The sequence below is a fragment of the Miniopterus natalensis genome, chromosome 16 (assembly GCF_054644295.1).
Source record: "Miniopterus natalensis isolate mMinNat1 chromosome 16, mMinNat1.hap1, whole genome shotgun sequence".
NCBI lineage: Eukaryota > Metazoa > Chordata > Mammalia > Chiroptera > Miniopteridae > Miniopterus > Miniopterus natalensis.
This window is the reverse complement of record NC_142096.1, coordinates 25639176-25662123: the sequence shown is the minus strand read 5'-3', so window position 1 is coordinate 25662123 and position 22948 is coordinate 25639176. Positions and strand designations below refer to the sequence as shown.

The window sequence follows — 22948 nt, the reverse complement described above, 5'->3', positions numbered from 1 at the left end:
AATTTGTAATTGGAAAATAAATTAATTTTAAATGTGCGCTTGTTACTTAGTTCCAAAAATATATTAATGAAAGAAAAATCAAAGAATAAACTGTGAGAAAAGCATTTACAACTGCGTGCCCGTTCTTCACTCACTAGTTCCTAGTTCCCAGAGAGAATCTTTGACACAGTGACAACCATTTTAGATGAAGGATATGAAGGAAGCTTACAAACAAGGAAATGAAAGATGAGCGACTAATGGAATAATAAAATAGAGGTTTTTTGAGTTGATTTTAAAATGGAAATGAGCCCTGGCCAGTTTGGCTCAGTTAGAGTGTCGGCCATGGGACTGAAGGGTTCCAGGTTCTATTCTGGCCAAGGGCATGTACGTTGGTTGAAGGCTCGATCCTCGGTCAGGGCCTGTGCAGGAGGCAACCAGCTGATGTCTTTCTCTCACATAGATGTTTCTCTCTCTCTCTTCTTCTCTCTGAAAAACAATGGAATAAATATCCTTAGGTGAAGATTAAAATATTAATAATAATAATATAAAATGGAAACGAAAGCCTAGAAACAAAGTTCCCAAGAGTTCCCAAGTTTAAAGATGACTTGGGTTTTTTTTACGTGTGGTGGTGTGACTGGTGGAGAGAGTTCAGGCTGAGAGATGCAGAAGCTAGGCGGAAATCCTATAACTAGAGCACTTCAGCCAAACCTTGTCTGCCAAATAAAGCATTTCATAATACCTTGCAGGGTTGTTAGGACTGAATGGGGCAATGTACGTGGACATGCACCGAGAATTGCAAAGGTGTGTCATTGATAGTTGTAATTTTACCCAGTATTTTAAACTAAGCGTTTGCACCACCACCTCTGGGGATTCCCAGCTTGCCCTTCTCAGTTATCTGCTTTTATGAGGCGAGCAAGGAAACTGAGAATAGGTATTTAATCAAGTTCCACAATTCTGTTCCTGGTTACCCCCAGAGAGCGGCTTTTAAAAAGTTTTCTCTGTCTAGGGGGCTTGAAACAAGCTCTTAAAACTAGACTACAAGAGAGCATAGCAAAGACAGGGGCTCCCTGGGCAGACTCCACACTGGCAAACAGGCGATGTGTAAAGAAGAACCACAGCCTAGATGGCCGACATGACTTTTCCATACGGAGGGTGGCTCCATCAGAGGACTCAGCATGGCCTTGTAAGACCATTCATTCTCCAGCACTTTAATAGGTGCACTGCTTGCCAAAGCTTTGTTCCTTGTACAGAGTAAACCAAGGATTATCTTTAATGACTTTGCCTTAAATAGCTTGATGAGCAATAACTTAAAAAACAAAGAAGCAAGCACAATGTAATAGATACATTTAAACTAGCTGGTTTTAATCCTGCCTGGCCCTTTCTGTAACATGTGTGTCGAATGCTCTCCCTCCCCACTGCTCTCCTGCTCCCCACTCACCCACCTCCTCCTCACCAAGACAAAGAAGCTTTGCATGAACTCCATTTATTCTATTATTTTCCATTTAACTCCTGCGACTTTCCAGATCCTGGCAGACATTCTCTATCTTCCTGTTTGATTTGCATTTCTATACAGGACGAGAGTGCGCGATGAGTGAAGATGAAGAATTATTTCCTTTCACTTCTTTTTTTATGACCCTGGAAGGAAGGAACAGCATATAGGAGTTGCAGTGTGGAAACAAAAATAAAGAATACTAATGGGCTGTTTTGGTTTGAGATGCTGGAAAATACTATCACTTCCAAAGTGTAATATCTGTTTATTTTAAATCTCAGTGTTACCAACTGTGAAAGTTCTGCGTTTGGCTATTTCTAATCATTGTTAAGTACTTAGAGCTGGTTCTGGTAAAATGCTAGCAAAGTCTCTTCTTTGCTTTAGTTTTAGTTTTCTACCAGCCTCTGGTGCTATTGCTCCTGTATCTCCACAGAGAATGAAGGTTTTTTTAAGTTTTTAGGATTACTTGTCCATTAAAAGAAGACCAAAGTAAGGAAAACTCAAAGTAGTTAAGTTCTAACAATAGAATGTGAGACATTATGGAACAGGGATTTAAAGGAACTGGGTTACTTCAAGTCACACCACATCACACAGGTAAACACTTATTAAACACTTATTCTGCCCTGTAGGTTGATGGCTCAGGTTCCACAATAGACCATATAGCATAACAGATTTAAGTTCAAGATGTTGACATTGTCCAACACTGGGAAATGTACCTGGCCCCAAGCTGAGGGAAAGAGATTTAAAAATGAATGAGGCATAGTCTCTGTCTTCCATGAATCAAAATCAAATTAAATAGTAACATGGGACTATAAAGATGTGCTAAATGATTGTTGTAGAAATTATATTCTAGAGAGGCAAGGGCAACAAACACTTAGTGAATGTCCAGTTTATGCTAGATGCTCCAATATATCATCTCACAAGACATCAAAGACCACAATGGAGGCATGCTCTGTAGGTACTACCCTTAGTTCCCATGTTCAAATAAGATATTTAAGACTTAGGGATCTTCAGTTATTCAATTTGAGTTTCATAGCACAGTCATGAATGACTTAGATTAAATTAAAAAAATCCTTAGGCTTCGAGTAAAAAAAAAAATTCAAAAGAAAAGAGTTGGACTTTCAGAAAATCTTTGAAGAAAATGAAAATACTACTTATTGTCTTCATGTCTTTAATCTGGCTCCAGGAATCAAAGTGTTCTCCATGGAAATGCTACAGCGTCTGCATTTATAGTCAATAACACACTTAACTAATGTGGGGTGGGATTGGGGGGATGATTTTTGCATTAAAAATTAAAATTTCTAAATATCTATTCCCCATTTCTACAATATTTGACTTTTTAAAGAAACTTTTCAAAATTATTTATTTGTAGCCCCATTTGCATAGCAAATATAATATCAAATGTAGTAATATTTACCACATTACATCATTATAGTACAATTTTATTGTCAATATACCTTATACTGTGTATTCGATCTCTCTGGCTTATTTACTATTTATTAAAAGTTGGTACCCTTTAACACCATCAATCTTACCTACCCCCTCCTCTGGTAATCACCATTTTGCTCACTGTTTTTGGCAGGTTTAACTTTTTTAGACTCCAGATATAAGTGATATCAGACAGTAATTGTCTTTCTGTCTGACTAATCTCCCTTAGCATAATGTGCTCAAGGTCCATCCATGTTGTCACAATGGAGGAAGATTGTCCTTTCTCATGGCCAAATAATATTCCATAATGTATATGTACCATGTCTTTTCATCCATTCATTTGTTGATGGGAATTTGGCTTGTTTCCATATCTTGTTTATTGTGAATAATGCTGCAATAAACATGGGAGTGCAGCTATCTTGTCTAAATCCTGTTTTCATTTCTTTTGGGTCTATACCCAGAAGTGAAATTGCGGGATTGTATGAAAGATCTATTTTTAAATTTTTGAGAAAATGCCGTATTATTTTTCACAGTGGTTGAACCAATCTACATTCTCACCAACAATGTATGAGGGCTCCTTTCTCACCCCCTCCAGAGAGGAAAGATTTGACAAGCTAATGAATTTGTCCCTTTTCTTACCTAAAAGTTTCCACCTTTCAAATCTTCCCCACACTACAAAGCAGGGTTTATCTTGGATGCCATCAGAAACCCAACACAGAAAACTTCATGGCATTTGGACATGGTCACCTTTTGTTTAGCAGCCATAGGGCAAGAGATATGGAAATGTCCTGGCTGTGTTGGTTAAAAGAGGGGATGGTCAAGGTTATAGGCAGCCCTGGGGCTGAAGTGAACTCATCAATGGCATCTCTCCCAATTCTGAGGTCAGTGACATCACATTGGGAGCCTGAAACCCACCATGGGTGAGAGTATTTACACCTTGGAACCCGGCACATGCTACAAAATCAGGTTCCCTACCCCCTTGAGCAGGGGGTTATGACAGGTGTTCATGTGTTACTTAATGGATTGATTTTGTGCCCGGTTTACACTATGTAGAGCTCTGGAAAACACTCTTGCCTCTCTTGCCTGGGTCTAAGGGCAGCACTGCTTTCATTAGATTGTTCTCTTTGAAGCTTTCATTTTCTGTAATTACCTAAACCAAAACATAATTTTGGAGAGATCATGATTTTTCCCTTCAGAGAAGACTATACATTTTACCAATATGATGCGCATCCTATAACAAAATAAAGGTATAGAGTTATGATGTGTTGGGCACCACATTGTGAAATAAATCTCTATTTCATTAGTTTAAATTGTCATAATATTCTTAATCTGTTTCTTCTTTTTCATGGTTAACAAAGCAGGTTTTATGTTACCCAGCGTTGATTGATCCAAATAGGAAAATGAAATGTTTCTGGATAAAAATATTGAAGGAAGTTGTGTGTGTGTGTGCTACTAAAATGGCATAATTATGTAACTCTTAGAAAGATGGGTTTTAAATTTGAGAAGATTCTCAATCAGGAAAAAGAGAGATATTAATGAAGAGATGGAACATTGTAGAAAAACCATCACTAATAAGATTAATTGTGTTAAATTACACTAATATAGTACATAAAAATGCCAAAGTTCACCATATAATTTTTGTTCTAGACGATATAAAAAAGGCAAAGCAGATTGGGTTGCCAAGAATTCAGCTTGGTAATTAAGGGACTGATATATAAAGCAGAGAAGGAATTCATGTAACTGCACAATACAAAGCAAATCTTCCCATGTAGAATTATTTCCATCTTGTTCTTTATATGATAAGTATGCTTAGACCAGAGCCCTGTCAACTCTTATAACATACTCAACTATTCATCCATTTCCCTCCAAGGCAAATAGATTAGTAATTCATTTTTGGGCTTTATGAAAATACTATTGTAAAATTATGCTGACATATGTTGCCTATCAAAGCCAGGTACTGCCTCTTTTCCTCTTACAATGAATTCAACTCAGTTGATTAAATATGTTTAAAATATTGTGGGGTTTAAATTAATTTCATTCAAAATGCTTGTCTGTGTATATTTTTGTTTATAAAAATAAGCTTGGATAAAATTCTGCTCTATGTTTAAAAACTGGGGATGAAGTGAGTGCTTTCTCAGTTTTGAGTTGGGGATTTGTTTTCATAGTTGAGCAGGAAGCCAGTGCTAGCCTATGAGAAGCAAGGCAACTTAGGAGGAGAAGAGATGCTAAGATATATAACAGAATATGCAGTTGTTCCTTGGTTTCCAGTCTAGGAGAAAGCAAGGAGCTGTTTAGCTATACATTTAATAAAGCATATTTACCCAAGCTTACTGTCGGATGTCTCTTTACTCAAGTGCCTGTCTATGACCTCAGCCATTTTTGCTGCAAATTATGGGCTGTGACTGGGGACTTTGGGAAGGGCTTTGCTACAGGCTGCATAGCATTGAGTTCCAATCAGAGCTCCTCGTGCGGCATCTCTTCCACTCACCGGAACCATTTCCCTTCTCTGCCTGCTTTTTCTGTCAAACCACAGTGCCATGTGGCTTAGTGTAAAACCCCACCTGAGACTTGACAGGACCTTCATGAAGGGCCGACCTGTTCGCTTTTCCAAAAGGGAAGACAGAGCACTGGAGGGGACTGGGGCTGAGCGCCACGTGAAATGCACGGGGACTTGCAAAACTGCACTGCAAGCCTTTTCTGGCCCTAATTTATTACAGGGCTGAGACACAGAAGGGGCGAGGTGCAGCTGCCTTAACTGGGATGAAACACAAGGAGGGAGTGGAGTGAAGACACGGGGTTAGTGGGTGACACATAAAGCAACGTGCTGAGCATGGCATGTTTTCCTGGAGCGAGGTTTTAGGGAAAACTGTTATTTATATGCAAGGTGTCCCCCAAAATGTATACACACTTTGAATAATTATTAATTCCAATGGGTTAAATCTGAAGAGATAAAAAAAACATCAATTGAACTGTCTGTCAGCTGTTAAATGTGTATATATTTTTGGGGGACACCCTGTATATATGTATATGTGCCATGAGCCAAGGTATGCAGGAGTCTCTAGAAGTTGGAAAAGGCAAGGAGATAGATTCTTCCCTAAAGTCTCCAGAGCAAACAAAGCCCAGCTGACATCTTGATTTTGGCCTTGTGAGACTGGAAGCAAAGACATCCACTAAGTCCTAGAAGTTCTGGCAGGAGGTTTGTGGCAATTTGTTACCGTAGCAATAGAAAACTAACATATCCTTCTTCTCCATTTCCTTCATCTCCTCTATTTCCACAATTTCCTCATAATCATCATCACTACCACTGCCTCCTTTTGTGAAGCACCTATTAAATGGGAGGTTTTGGGCTTAGTGTTTCATATCCATTGGCTCTGATCTTTACAACACCCCTACCAGCTAGATATCATTAACTCCTCTTGGCAAATGAAGTGACAGGATCCTGGAAAGTTAAGCAATTTGTCATTAACTACAAAGGTAAGAAGTAGAAGATGCTAGAGAGCTCTCTCTGGATGAAAAAATTTTCCAACTTTGTAGGTAGGCAAAAGCTATAATGCTATATCATTTATTTCCAATATAATTTCTTTTTAGGGATCTAGAAAGTAAAAAAAAATCTTTTGAATTGATGAACTCTGATGTATGGGCAAGCAATTATGAGCAGGGATTAGCAGTAGAGAAAGACAAAATATGTTTTGATAAACAAGAAATTAAAAAAAAATTAGCCATAGATATCCAAATAGATGTGGTATTTCGAGTTAATCATATTCCGGTAGAGTAGGCAATGTAGTAAGCATTCCACCTATAAGCCTAGAGATTATTAAAATTATGTGATTTTGCAAGAAGCTGTTTCTGCTTAGAGAAGGGGATTTTTTAATCTCTTTTTTAGCTGTTCTAGAATTAAATTCACATTGGCTAAGTACAGCTATGTGTTGACATCTGAATTCATTGGCTGAAAATATGAATTCTAGTCTCAGAGTGTAGAAATGATTACTAATATGTAGGTAATAGATGCTTATCAAATCCTGTTTGCTGATGGTTTCTGAATCTGCAGATTGCAGGAGGGCGGGAGGCTGTATGCGTCTGTGCTACCATCCTACGGTACCTGGTGTGAGGTGTCAGGTGGAATTCTAGAGAACATGGCAATGTTGGTGGAGGTAGGAAAGGGGACCCGGCGAACACCTTAGAAGGTCAGGGAACCTAGAAAAGGAAAAAAGTAAAAGGCAGAAAAAAGCCTCATAGAAACAAAAACATACACACAGAGGGTGTATGGAACAGACCTAGAAAAAAGATAGGAAAAAGACTGGAACTATTTAAAACAGAGGTGTCAGAAAAGGAACCTGTAACTTAAACAAAAAATCAGGTTGGTGTTTTAAGCTACAGAGTTTAGGATGAGTTGTTAAAAACCAAAAAGCTTTTAGGGTAGTTTTTTTTATGCCTCACCTTATTTTTAAGGATCCAGTCCTTACCTCGAGTAAAAATATCAAACCAATAGCTAACTAACATTGATTGAGCACTTACTATGTGGCAGAAAGGCTTAATTGCTTGGTCATTAGTTCACACTGTTAGTGAACAAAAGAGCTGGGATTTGGTTCTAATTCTTCCTGACATTCAAGTTCATTTGATTTTTAACTGTGATACTGAAATTTAAAGACATATAGAATATATACTTGCATTTAGTCAGGATGATTAAAGACTTATGCCCTGAAATCCTCAGTCTAGGCCCTTGAAGAACTAAGGGCAGTGGGAGCCCAGGATCATCTCCTTCTGCCCTGGGCAAAGATGGATAGGGCTCATGCCAGGACTCCTCTTAGAAATCCAGGCATCATCCTGTTCCTCAGTGTCTACATGAAAATGAGAAGGAAAGTAGAATGGAAGAGACTGAGAATTGTCACAAATATATATATATATTTTTTTTAGCAATAGAACATCCAGTGTTATTTTGAATGTCAGTGTTTGTAGCATTCTAGCTTTTGTAGCCCTGCTTGCATATAGGTTTGCCCACATGATTATGTGATTGTATTCTAGACAACGAAAGAAAAAGGACAGTTGGGTGGAACCTCAAAGAAGACTTAAAGCAAGCTGAAGCATTACGAGGAATACTATTTTGGTCCTTCTGTCATTACTTTTCCCCTGGAATGGATGGGATGATTGGAGCTCTAGCAGCCATGTTGTACCATGAGGTGACCTTGAGGATGAAAATCAGCAAAAAGATAGACAACTCCTTGGTTAAACCAATACTGGCCTTTCTACCCGTGGACTTGAGAGCAAAAGAATTTGATGATCATTGAGACAGTGCTATTTTGGGTTTTCTAATATATCAGAGTAATGTAATCACAACTGATAACAATAACTGCATGAATCTGGGTCCCCATAGAAGAGGATATCAAGGCAGCTGTGGAGACGTATGAGATTTATTGTGGTAAAGGTCAAGGTTTGTGGGGAGCTAGACGTGGGGAGGAAAGCTCTGGAAAGAGAAAGAGAAGGACAAGAGGCAGAGCCTCAGTTTTGACCAGGCCAGAGCTGCCCATGTGAGGAGTCCTGCAGCTCTCAGGTGAGGGTCTTCCCCGGAATCCTTCACAGGCGCAGACCTGCCATGTACCCCAATATTTGGCGTGGAACAGTGTGTGTAGCGGGGCATTCAAAGCCCAGAAGATGGGCGTTTATCAGTCACACTTCCCGCAGCAGTACCAGAGGAGGCGCATTGTCATGGCCCCCAGAATGGTTCAGTTTTGTTTGTCTCTCTGTGTAGACTCCTCCACGACGTTCCTACAGGTGGCAGTGGTAGAAAACTGCCCCCAAACATTTAAGTTGGACAAGATAAAAAACGACTTCTTTGGTGGCATCTTGCGCCAGTTTCCCTCAGTGGCTGGGGTACCTGTTATAGGCCGAATCCATTGGAGGTGAGAGTAAGAAAACAGAGTTCTGTGGTTCCTACCAGTTTGGACAGTAAATGGAGAGGCAGGGAGGCCTCTGAGTGTAGATTAGCCCCAGCCAGCCCGGGGCTGAGGGCAGGGAATGCCATGCTCACCCCTCTGCGCATCAAACTGCCCAGGGCCACGGCTCAGAACCGCCGCGAAGAGCAGCACCCTGCCAGACACGTCAGGCCCATGAATTCCCTACAAAGGCTATAAATGGAAAATGTGCTGTTCCTATTGACTTGCTTGTATAAATAGCTCAGAGATGTTTTCCAAGTGCAAATCCCTAACACTTAAAAATTTTTACTTCACCCAGTGGGAAGAAAACACTCATTAAAGAAACCACAAACCTCAGCTTCTTGGCAGGAATTTTCAGCTCATTACATGGTAATTAATACTAATCTATATGCAAAAAGGTAAAAACACACACACAACAATCTTTTTTCTTTGTTCCAATTTTTATATGGCTGTTCTGCCAGACAGCCAATAAAACTAAAAAGGAATCCTTTCATTTTTTTAAAGAGGCTATAATGCAAATGAAAATTTTCATGCCTCAGCTGAAGAGATCTATACATTTCTAAGTGCTCCGTGATAAAGGTTATTTTTTTTTTTTTAAATTACTCACTTTGCTACAATACATTGCAACAACTCTAGATCCACAACCAGTAAAAATAATGCAAACAGTCGCAGGAACCCAAAAGCTCTTTTAGATATAGCTTTGTCTGGATTAGTTTGCTCATTCCTGTGATCTCATTAACTGAGGTTATATCTCATATTCTATGTGGTATCGGCTATGTCAGGCTCATTATGGCATTTGAAAGCATGTATCTGATGATTACTTCAACTAAACAATACAGAATAAGTGAGACACAAATAGCCTGTATTTTAAAAATGTGAAATATAGAATGTTTTTGCTTGACCTTCTGCACTCAGATTTTTGGGAAAAATTGTAACAGAAGAAAGCAGAGAAAGGAGGCCATATATATATATATATATATATATATATATATATATATATATATATATATATATATGAAATATCGTGCAGGGTAATGCTTTGTGTGTGTTGTCACAGAGCATCACTAAGAGAAGTAAACACTGCCTATAAATTTCACCGGAAGAGGGCCACTGGAAGCTTGTGCCTGGTCTCTCCTGGTCTCTGCTCTGTGTGTTTTTTTACCTTTGCTGATTTTAATCTCTACCCTTTAACTACAATAAACTGTAACAGTGAGTATAACAGCTTTTCTGAGTTCTGTGAGTCCTTCTTGCAAATTATTGAACCTGAGGGTGGTCTTAGGGACCTCTGAACACAAATAATCACTTGGTAAATAGTGGTATCATTCATGGAGCTAAGAGAAAAATTAATTTTCAGGATGTTAAGTAGAGGCACTTGTGGAACATCCAGTGGAAATGTCCAGTAAGAAGTGTATATAAACGTGGAATGGAGGAGAGAGGGCTAAGTCAGAGCTAGGAATCTGGGAACTAGGTTTAAATCCATTGATAAGGATGAGATTACTGGGAGCAAGATAAGAGTTAAAGGCAATATTTTGGGGAGCCCTCATCTTTAAGGGAGAGAGAAGACACCATCTTAGAGACAGGAAATAATCAAGCCAACAGTGGTACCTCCAAAGCTAGAGGGAAAGAGTATTGCAAGCAGAAGCTCTTGTCTACAATATCAAAAGCCACAGACAGACCAAGATTATAAATTCAAGGAATGAAGAACAGTACTGGACTTAAATGATGACAGTGATATTGTCATCTCCGCTTGATAGACGAAGAGACGGAGGCTCAAAATTTTATGGAAACTTAGCAGAAGTCGCACAGAACATGGCAGCAGATAGATTAAAATTTGGGACTGATGACAGCCCAAGTTATTCCTACTATACCCCCTTCCTGCCCAGTCTCCTGAATAGACAGAGACCCCCGCAGACCAGGCCTGAGCCTCACTTTTTCTTCCAGATGGACTCGGAGCCTTCCCTGCGTGAGGCTTTCCCTAACCATGCAGTCACCCTGCCTTCTCCCCCACCTCCAATATCTGCACACCTGCTTGACTTGGAGGTGTGCTATCGCGCACCGTGAGGCTTGCAAGCTCTCAAGGGCAGAGTACTTCATTTCATAGTGTGGCATACGAAGAGATGAGTTTTGGTGTTATCCTTAACTCCCCATTGTTGTGATGGTGCTGCAGATACAAAAAGGCACATCTCACCCCCGGGGATGTATATTCGGTAAAGGGAAAGAAATCAGTCTGCAGAGGTTTCACTATGGATCCAACCCATGGGTTATAATAACATGTTTGTTTGTTTGTCTTCTCCTTCCAGGCATAGCAGGAGTGATATATTTAGACAGCAAACTTGGTAAGAAGTGAATGGGGAGTGAAAACTTCATCTCTTTCCTCTGGAAGATGGAGTTGAGGGTGGGGAGTGGTGATGGGTGTCTGGGAGATCAGATGAGGGAGCTTCTCAGGATGATCAAGGTGGGACACTGGGCACAATAATAGATTAAAATTTAAAAAGATGATGGTGAAATTATAATGATCGCTGTGAGATAAGTAGGGAAATGTGTTCCTGGCAAATAGGAAGTTATTTTTTTCTTGGTTAATTGTGTTCACTGCTGGGAATTCTCAGTGTTTGTAGACTGAGCTGGTGAAGTTCCAGTTATTAGTAATGAAGGCATTTACTCAGAAGTGGTTCCTAGGATTGAAAATATTCCCTGTCCTTGCTGCCCTATTTCTTCTCATTTCCCTCAGGCTGAGTTTGGAGGTTCCAAATGCATCCAGAGAAAAGGAGGAAGGGGGTGTTTTAGCCTCAATATGTTACCTGCAGAGTAAAGGTGCTTTGTATTTTCTGCTTACTGACCACTTCTACTGAACGCCTATTCATCAGTGCCTACAATATGGTGTGGTTGCCAAGTAAAGCATGACCATTTCATTAAACAATTTTTTCCAATAGTGCTGGGAAGGGACAGGAACCACTTCCTGAAGCTAGTGACCTGGCTTCCGTGAAATCACTATTTATAGTCTCAAACATGAGAAGTTGATACTCAGACATATTGATTCATTCAAGGTACATTCTCTCCTCAAAAGATATTTATAAGTGACTGGCAAAAATGAAGGGATTTGAATGTATTAAAATAGTTCCAGAATCCTCTGCAATTTCTTATGCAAATACTTTTGCAACTTACAACTGAATCACTAATGACTTCCCAGAAGTGGGAGTTCGTATCCCTGAAAACAATTTATTGATATGAATTGTGCCATTACAATTATTCTGTGATTTTAGGTGATAAATTAAGGTTGAAGTTTCTCAGAAGATATTAAAGTGACTAATTTGTAAAGGAATTCTTTGGCAAACTTTCAATGTAGAGTAAAACTGATGTCACCAATATGTAGCTTCAAGTTTCCAAAGAACTTCCAGAGAAAATTTCTTTTTAAAGTTTAGTCCCCAAAATGAAGTGGAATATGATATAACTCAATGGACCAATGAATATTCAAATATAATGGTTTCTCTTCCAGATCTTTTTGCTTAGGGAAATTAGAAAAACACAAAAAAACTTTTCTGAGTAAAACATTTTAAGCAAATCATAAGCTCTTAGAGTTATTATTCTAACCATTTTATCTTGCAGATGAGAAACTGAAGCCCCAGGGCAAAGAAATTTATTCAGGCTAAAAAAATGTATGCAGGCCTCCACTCCCAAGCTAGAGGTCTTGCAGTTCAATAATTTAAGCTTCCATGATCCTTAGGAGAATGAGAAATCTTCCCAACTGGAAAGGCTCTGTTTTTCCACCATCTTCGAGGAACGCTTTTATTGAGATTGGCAAAATCATTTGCCTGTTTGGACTGACCAAGAAACATGGGGTGAATTTGGTTCTTAAACATTTACAGGGTTTTCTTTGGAGAGGGGTAAAAATGACCCAGTCTTATGCATTAGAACTCTGTAGTTGTGAGCATGAATTTTACTCCACAATACTGGGTCAAAGATACATCATCTTACCTTTAAATACAATGAAATTGAATTTGTTACCCTCCCACCCCTTTCTTGGTCTTTGAGAAGCTGTATTTTGGAGTGGTTTGGAGAGCAAATATCCTACAGCAAGACTGCTAGGTCTTGAATTTTAGCTCTACTTCTTGAGAGCAGGTTTAGTGGATTGAATGGTGGCCCCCAAAAGATATGCCTGTGTCCTGGTACCCCAACCTCATGAATGTGACCTTATTTGGGAAAAATGGTCTTTGCAGATATTATTTAGTTATGGATCTTGAGATGAGATCATCCTGTCCCTAAATCCAATGACAAGTCTCCTTAGATGAAGAGGAGATAAAGACAGAGGAAAAGCATGTGAATGAAGGTGGAGGCAGAGATTGGTGTGATGCAGCCATAAGCCATGAAAACCGTGGGGCCACCAGAAGCTGGAGGAAGCAAGGCAGGATCCTTTGATAAGGACTTTGAAGGGAGCACAGCCCTGCTGACACCTTCAGTTCATACGTCTGGCCTCTAGAACTGTGAGAGAATAAATTTCTGCTGTTTTAAGCCTCTAAATTTGTGGTAATTTGTTACAACAGCCACAGAAAACCAACACAGCGGGGAACAGTGGGCAAGTCAATTACCTTCTCTGTGTCCATTTCCTCCTGTTTGTTATGAGGATATGATATTAGTGCTAACCCCATAGGGTTGTTATGAGGATAAATATTAGGAGCCCAGTAAACATTCAGTCTTGTGTTAGTTCATGCTGATCACGTCTGGGAAGCTCATGTTCCAAGGCTACGGAGACTTTTGAGGGCCTGCTTCTCTGCTTCTGCAATGCAGAGCTTGAGGAAAAGGTGGTTTGTGGACTCCAGGGCCCTATGACCTTGCACTCCCCTTCCCCACATGCTCCAAACAGCCCTCCTGGTCTGAGTAGGTGAGATCTTCTCTAACTGACATCCTGTTCCTTTATCCACTGTAAAAGCATAATGCTTATCTCTCTTTCCTGGGGCAAAGCTGTTAGCATCCATCAGTTTTTTCTTACTCACCATGCTATACATTTTAATTCACAAATTAATCAGTTTCCTCTAAACTTGGTAATATTTTACCTCTGATAGAAAAGGGTGATTTCTTCCTAATTTGTCTTGCTGTTCTGGGTAGCTTATTTAAATTGTGACTTGATTGAGGGTAGTGGCTGTGTCATGCATTTTTGTATCCCTTTGCTCTGTGCTTTGAACATGGCAGGCACAATCAATGTGTAGTATGTGATTGGCCAGGGTTTTAAGTTGTTATGCTTCTGAGCTGGAGACATAAAAAGGTTTAGAACACAAAAAAGAGACTGATTTTTTCCCTGGAAACCAAAGCAAAAGTACCCTTATCACTAATAATAATAATAATAATAATAATAATAAAAATCTCTTTTGACAGCTAAGTCTTCACTCACCAATCCTACAAAACACTGATTTTACCTTTTCACATATACCCTCTGCTTGCAATATTCCTTTCCTCTTTGGCCAACTAGAAAACCCCATTCAATCTTCATGTCCCAAGTCAAATGTCACTTCCTCAATGAAATCTTCTTGGGTGCTTCTACAACTGATTCTTGTCCCCACCACTATCATGACACTCATTACATGGAATTATAATTATTTACTTACATTTATGTTTTCTAGGCTGTGAGCTTCTAGAGGCTCCTCTGCCATTTTCATCTCTCTACTACTCAGGTAGACTATGGTGCCTCAGTGTAGACTTGCTCAATAAGTTCGTTGAAGGACAATTTAACTGACTACATCAAAGAAGGCATAGATGTACAGTGTTCAAATGATTCAAATGGAGTGAGCAGTTCCTGCCAATCAATCAATAGTCATAAGACAGATTGGATCAGGGTAGGAGGATGTCTTCATGTCTGTGACTTAGTTTAGTTGAATCCACTTATTTTAGTGAAATTGTGCTGGTTTGTTAGCAATGATTGAATCACCAATCACCCATCTTCTTGAACCTTTTCAATTATCCTCTGTCCCAGTGGGATCCTCTTGTCTGGCTAATTCACTTTACTGACTGTTAAATTTCTATACCCTTTTTCAAGCACCTTTCTAGATTCTCATAGAAAACTATCCAAATCCTTTCCTTATGCTGAGTACAAGAATAGAAACAGAACCTCTAAGGAGCCAAAGAGAGATGATGATGCTTTAGCACAGGGTAGTAGTCATGGAAGGAAGAGAAGTGGAACTATTTGGTATGTGCTTAGAGGAAGGGCCAACACACCTTTCTGAACATTTTATGGTATGTAAAGAGAATAATTAATGGAAATTCCTAGGTTTTGGTCTGGGCAACCATGAGGAAGGTGATATTCTTTAACTGGATGGGTAAAACCAAGAGAGAGACAGTTTTGTTTTTGCTTTGATTTGTGTGTGTGTGTGTGTGTTTGTGTGCGCTCACATGCGCACATGCAAATGAACATGCATGTAGTGAAGTTGAAAATCAAAAGTTCTGTTTTGGAAAAGTTCACTTTGAGCTGCACGATAAGTTAGACATCAGAGATGTCAGGTTGGCAACTAAACACACCAGTTTGGAGCTCAGGTAGGAGCTTAGAGGTGGGATATTGAGTTGGGGATTCATAGCACAAGTGTACTTTCGAAGGCCTGGGAGTGCTTGAGATCACCTGGGGAAAGAGTGTCCAGAGAGAGGAGGGAAGCCCTGGGCCCTGCCCTGTTTAAGTAACAATGCTGGTGACATTTATTATCAGTTATTTCCAGTGCATGTCTTCAAGTATCAGCAATCACTTTTGAAAACCTGAAACTTCTGTTTTATAGGATTCGCAGTCTCAGAAAGTTCAAAAGAATCACACATTCCATATAATTTAGCACTGCTTATTTTGCCAAAAAAAAATTTCCGTTAAGATATGCAGCTATTCCTTGCCATTGCTTTATGAGAAGCCTTAACTTCTCCAAAGACCTGTAATTTTCCTTTGCATTTCTGATGTGAAGAGTTTGTCGATAGATCTTAATCTGTTAATTACCGAAGCTTTATGCTGGTTTCAACTTGCTAGAAAACATTTAAATTTGATACCATTAGGGGAAATGCTTTGTATGTCTTTTCATACTTCCCTGTTCTTGAAGCATTTATAAACACAGCAACTGAAGTTTCTTATCCAGGGAATAGCACAGATTTTATTAAACAGGGTACATTTTTGGACTTCCAACCTACTATCAACATCCCCCCAAGCGCCGGCATGGTCTAGCTTACCCCACACTGACTTCTTGTTGACACATGAAAATACAGTTTATAAAATATTGGCAGAATTCTACAATGCTTTTACACACACTGGTTTGATAGAGACCCTCAGGGGAAAACACACACATACACCAAACAGAAAACAAGGCATGCACAAATGGTTACGTGCTCTGTTCCCATGCCTGTTTTCCCACCACCATGTAATAAGTCCATTTACAGAACATCTATATAAAAGAACATAAACTCACTAGGTCGATATCCCTGACAGCTAAGCCAGCTTTGGGATCTCACCACACCCTCGCTGACACCCACAATGTGCAGGAGAGAAAAAGAATTGGATCTAACTCTCAGTTGTACTCTCAGCCAACACAGAAGATGCTTACTGCTTAGCCATGCCTTCTCTTTACCAGGAATAAAGGCCTTGCTAGGGTTTTGCCAGTGCCATTCCCTCCCACTATAAATCTTCTAATGCCCTTCTAATGCTTTATTTTTCAGATTTCCTCCTGATCTTCTCACTGTGATTTAGCAGAAAGATCCACATGCTGCCAAATGATCCTACACAATTACAGGATTTATGGGGTGCTGAAACAGCCCCTGGGCAAGGCCATCAAAGGAAAAGAGCTATTCATTTATTCTGTAGTTTGTGGCTCTACAAAAGGAAATGGTCAAAATGGCAACTGTTTATTACCAAATCTAAAGAATTTAAACAGTTACCCAGGACAATCTGCTGAGTAGGAGAAAACAGTACTACACACAAGCGTGAGGTGTGGTTTATGGGTTTTCTCTCAGTGGATGGACTTTCTAAGACATTTGGCCCATTCAAGCCAGGGCACTCTTCTGTAGATGAAGAGCTACTCCTTTATCCTATATCAAATTCTTTGCTTGGGAGAAGATGTGAACAAAATGCAGATGTTTAGAAATATAAAAATCTCATTTGTGTGAGCACTTAGCCTGGGAAGAAAGCCAGTGGAATCACTAATTCTGTTTTTTTATCTGTTATGTTTACTGGGGGGTTTTAGAAGAATATAAAAATCATTAAAGAAGACTTTTGATGAATGTTAATTTTTGAGTGAAAGTTTTTTTAAATAGTAGAATGAAACATTGTACTATCCTTAACCAAATCTAGTTTTCTAACTATGTAGACCAGAATCCATGCTGATTAGAAATTGTCCCTCATTAAAAATATTTTCCCACTAAAATATGAACACTCTGAATAATTTGGTCTGACTTTCTAAGGTTGTCATTTTCCCATTTCCCCTGATTCATCACAATAATGAAGTTCATCAATAAACCCCAACATTTTAGCAATTACACCACAGAGCATGTGCTAGTCTTGTGGAGATGGGCATGGTTCACCACTCTTTCAATGCATGAGCTGAATCTGCTGATCATTTTTTTTTTTTTTTTGCAAACCATTATAACCCTATAACTTACAATGCCTTGGATATGTGGACTTTTTTTTTTTTTTTTTTTTTTTAGGGAGGGATATGTGGAAATTTAAAGGCAACTGCACTTTCTGCAAGATTGGTGAGAACATGTCATGAGTCAATATTTACAATGGTCCTCAAGGTGGGTGGCATTATTCTAGCCTATTCTGTTGGTCTCTGTCCCACTGTCCTTTTAAGTCGAGAGGTACTAAGGAAGAGTGGACAGTCACCTATACCCAATCGTCCCTGGAAAAAGCCTTGGAGAAGGGTATTTTGGAAGGATCTAAGGCCATACCATAAGCCCATGAAAGATATGAAGAACATTTATAGAGTGATTTATTGGAAAAGGGGACAAGTAATAATCCAGTCCTTACTGTACCTTTTTCAGGGTATTTTATTCAAACTAGTCCAAAAAGAGTTCTGCCTAACTTTCTCATTAAAAATCTGTATAGAAGGTTATTTAAAATCTTCACTGTGGAAGCTTTCCAATGTCTCCTCTGAGTACAATGCTAAATTCTGACTTTTAATATCCCATCCAAAGGAAATACCATGTCTGAGAGGCATTCGTGTATATCCTACTGTGACCTTATGCATTTCTTCCCAGCCTTTGTGGCCTGCGAAGGAGGGTGGCTGGATCACAGCACAGAAAGTCCAGGTGCTAGCTTGTGTTCATTCCCAGGATCATTAGTGTCTGCAAAAGCCTGTGAGACTGCATGAAGAGGATTGCTTTTCATGTAATTTCTATTATTAAAAAAAGGTCTTTCTTCATGCCAAGGCTTTTAGGGGTTGTTAGAAAAGTAGCTGAAACATGTTCTTTTGTTTCCCATTGAAGTCAGTTCAGACAAAAAAATGACATTAATTCCAACTCAGAGTGTGCAGTACTTAAGTCAAGATGTTGAAAAGCTACTTGAGCATGCAGGGATCACAATGGCTCTCATTTAGTAAGAGCTGCCATGTGCACTACCCCTCACCAGCACCCTATGAATTAGGTGTTGTTTACTCCATTTTATAGACAAGAAAACTGAGGCTCAGAGAAGTCCAGGAAATTAGCCAGGGTTCCAGAATCCAGGGCCCACATTTGATACCAGGGCCCGTGTTCTCCTGTTCCCACCCCAGGCCATACAGTCTCTAAACTTGCTGAGAGTCCTCTGAAATATGCACCTAGAATCTTGTTTGTCTAAGATCTTCCATTTGACCCTAGCACAAAGGAAACGGAAAACTGAACATCAAACAGTACATCTCAATAAATCTAGGTAGACAAAATGGAATTTTCAGATTACAAGACTCATTAGCTAGGTTTTGTTTGTTTAATTATCCATATAATTGTCTTAACTCATGACTCAGTTCTGCCCTTGTAAAATTTAGGCACGGTGAAAGCATTGTCTGCTTTCCCTAAGGGTATTGTGGTTAGCTGTGAATTCATAATTTAAGCAGCTAATGATATTGGTTAGCAGCTCTCTGTGGCTTCATTATACTTCACACTGGGCATTTTTAGATGACTAATGTTGCAATCTAAAGGCTTTTTATCAATATACTGTTACATCTGAATGCATATATTTATATACTTTTTCATTTTTCTCCCTCTCTTTTTTTTGGTAATGGTTCTCGAAGTTTCCTGCTGAACACCAATATTTTCTGGATGGTTCCAGCTTCCTTGTGAGTCCCTTGGAGAATGCACAAGCTGGCCATGATCTCAGCTGCTCTCTCTCCAAAGATGGTAAAGAGTTTCAGATGAAAGAAGTTCAGACTGTGCCTCTCTGCCAAAGAAAACAAATCCAATATCTCTCTTATGGGTTTGCTTTGCCAAACGCCAAAAGGAGGACTGTATTAAAATGGTGGCTTTTACATTAAGTTTTCAAACACCACTAGAATTAAAATAATGACAGACTTTTCCCATTTCTTTGGATCTCATAACTGCTGCAGGTGGTATGTGAAGACATGTCAAAAGACTCTTCAGGGGCCACTTCTGTATCACAGGCACGGGCCTACACGGGTCCCTCTCCTTTATCTCCCCACCCGTCATCCTTTACTCTGAGGAACTCCGTCATTTAAGGAACAGATTTTGCTTTTAGGCTCTGAAGTCAAATGCTCTCAATAGAATTCTGACAAATGTTTTAAATTTACCCTGGACAAATTTTCATCTACTTTGGATTATCAATGATTCCATTTTTTTATTGCAGTTCTGGCAAGCCAGTGAAGTTATTATGAAAACATAAAAGTTAAAAGAAAAATTTATGTTTTTAAAATCTATATCGTCCAAGAGTTCCATCAAATGCTAAGTCCACAAGAAAGCTTTTATTGATTGCCCTGGGAGGAGTCGAAGGCTCATATATTTGCTCCAATTATATGTTTTGTTCTTCCTTGTATTATTAGTTTCTTACATTTCTCTATTTTCTTTTTTCCCAACAGTGATCTGTACAAAATAATTCAATAAATTCTTTCTGAATGAATGTATGTCAAATAAATTTTAGGGGCAAGAAACAGGGGGTGCATGTAAGTACAGCTATGTACTAGTAGTTGATATGATATGTAACATGAAATTATTTTCTGAAAGGTATAAAAGGCCATTAATATTTAGGAGATCATAGAGCTCTTAATAGATATTAATGTGTGGTCAAAATCAGGTCAGCATTCATACAAATTAAGAATTCCATCAACTTTCAAATGTGTGCATGAAGGATCAGGAACTCAAAAGTTCAAAAACCAAATTTTCACGTTTCTATGGATTTAGACTCCAAAATGAATGTAATTTGGAGGTGGTGGTGGTGGTGGTGGTGGCTGAAAAGTAATCTATATAATTAAAGCTTTCTTTGTCTGGTAGCCAAGTTTAAATTCCATGTGCCTGCACTGAAGAACTGGGTAGTCAAGTGTGAGCTTGAGGGCGGTCTTCATAGAAAAGCTCAGGGTGCAAAATTTAATAATATAATAAAATTTTATATATATATATACTTATTGGAGACACAAGATTTTCCTGAAATAGGGAAAACTGCTTTTATTTTATAAAGGCTACCATGTCTTAAAGTTAATAATGATTAGTAAATTATAACTGTAGAAAGGAGACAGCTGCTCACTGAATGCCATCTGTGGTTCAGGTGCTAGTGGAGGCCCTTTGCATATTTATAATGAGTGTAATACAAGTTTATATAAACCTGGCTAAGCACTAACATTTTTCTGACTGCTTTACTTATATTCACTCCTTTTATCTTCACCACAATCCTATTAAGTATTTTAACTGTGATCCCCATTTCACATTAGAAGATATCAAAGCATAGAGAAATAAAGGAATATTCCAGATCACAGAGCTGGTAAGTGACAGAGCTGAGGTTGTATTAGTTTCCCAGGGCTGTTGTAATAAAGAAACACAAAGTGGGTGGCTTAAAACAATACAAACTTATTGTTCACAGTTCTGGAGGCTAGAAGACCAATTTCAAGGTGTGGGTAGGGCCTTGCTCTCTCCGAAACCTGCACTAGAGAATCCTCCCTTGTTTCTTCTAGCTCCTGGTGTTGCCTGCAATTCTTGTCATTCCTTGACTTGTAGATGCAACACTCCAACCTCTGCCTCCATTGTCAGTGGCTGTCTTCTCCTTGTGTGTCTCTCACCTTTTCTTAGAAGAACATCAGTCATATAGAATTAAGGACTCATCCAGCTCCAGTATGATCTTATCTTAACTAAGTACATCTGCAATGACCCTATTTTCAAATAAGTTCAAGTTCAGAGGTAACTGGGGCTTAGAACTTTAATACATCTTTTTGGGGACATAATTCAACCCATAACCCCCACCCCCCGCCACACACACACATCTATGTTTGTTTGTTAGTTCCTTAAACACTGCCCTATGCTATGTCTTTTTCCATGATGTAAAGTTTTCCTTTTAAATTATTCTTTACTAAGCTTTGTTGTGCATTTTGTATTATGAAAACAGTTTAGGTAGGTAAGAGTTTTAAAAATATATTTTATCCTTAAATGGAATACAAATTAAGAATATAATGACTCTATTATTACTTTGTTACTCTTATTTAAAAATTCAAATCCATTTTTCCTAGTCTTTCTCTGGATATTTAATAATAGGAACCAAAGTAGGCTTTGTTAGCTTTTGTTGCCTAAGGCAGTGGTTATCAACTGCTCTCTGCCTGAACCCACTGGATGGATATGGCACGCTCCTATGAGAATAGTAGCTCCCTGCACCTCGACTCGCCGGTGGACCAGGCAGATGAGAAGTGGCTGAGTCTCTGCCAGGGGAAGCACATCTAGAAGAAGTTTACCCCCGGAGGGATCTTGAGTTGCCGCCCTCGGGGGAAACCTGCCTGTCCCACACGTCCCCCAACGCTGAGCAGAACTGCTGCCTTATAAGCTTGGCGCAGGAGTATACCAATCAAGTCTCATTTCATGTGGAAACATGGAGGAAAATGTCCATTTTTCTTCTTAGAATCGTTTCCACTTTTCTTATATTGAAACACGTGACTTATTTTTACACCTATAAAAATATTAGGTAATGGGTATTCAAATGAAATTATTTTTTCTTTCACAAAATTTAGAGTGTCAGCTATGTATAAATGAAAAGCCGCCTCGAGAGAGGAACAAAGTACCAGTATTATGTGATGAACACATAAGAAATGCTTTCAGTCCAGAAAACGTTCCGAGGTTTCTGTGTGCCTTCCCCAGCATTTTAGTTGATTTTTGCATTTCATGAAACTGTACTCTCCTTGTTGTCTGTCCTGTGATGGCTGTCCTGTTTCTGCCCAGTAGGTCTTCACGGCAGGCTCCTTACTGGGATCCCATCTCGTCTTTATTTTTGTACCTTCTCTGCGTACAGTCACCCAGCCCCGGGGACTCTGTGCACTAGTTTCTCCATGCGCCTGATATTTTTCTCTAGCCTTGAGCTCTTCCTTGGTCACCAGGCTGGTATATGAAACTCACTTCTCGGTCATTTCTGCTTGTTTGTTTAACAGACATTTCAAACTTAGTCAAAGCAGGATTCTTGATTTTTACTTTTATTTTTTCAGTTTTCTCATCTCAGAAAATGACGTCCTCACTCTCGCCTGGACAGCAGCAGCAGCAGCCTCCTGGCCGGTCTCCTGCTTCCAATAACGGTCCCTCTTCAATCCGTTTTTCCCTCAACAGCTAGTGTGATCTCTGAAAAACAAATCATTGATATCCTTCCCCTGAAGAGAACCCTCCAATGAGTGGTTCTCTATCGCATTTACAATAGAATTCAGATTTCTTATCTTTGCCTATAAAGTCCTACTGACCCTGGCCTCTGTCTACCTACATCTTTGACCACATTTCCTACCATGTTTCTCGTTCCCTCTACCCTCTAGGCCACCTATTTTTATTCATGGGACCCTAAGCTTCTTTCTGCCTGTGAGCACATATACTGGGTCTTCTAGATCTTCATATGAGTGGCTCTTTCTTGCCATTCAGTTCTCTCTTTGAGTATAATCTTGCTCAATCCCTGTAGATGCAGTTAATCCAGGTTTGGGTTCTTTGCAGATACTTCTTAATACCTGGTAACTTCCCCTTA

General features: G+C 39.3%; 1 protein-coding gene across 3 annotated transcripts in view; it reads right to left on the bottom strand.

The window, feature by feature from the left end:
- Nucleotides 1-455: 455 nt before the first annotated feature.
- Nucleotides 456-22948, bottom strand: part of C16H8orf34 (chromosome 16 C8orf34 homolog) — a 522081-nt gene continuing 499588 nt past the window's right edge. For all 3 annotated transcript variants that reach the window (XR_015715789.1, XR_015715790.1, XR_015715791.1), the window contains one exon: nt 456-1614. The gene's annotated coding sequence lies outside the window, so the exon portion shown is untranslated. The remainder of the gene's footprint in view (nt 1615-22948) is intronic.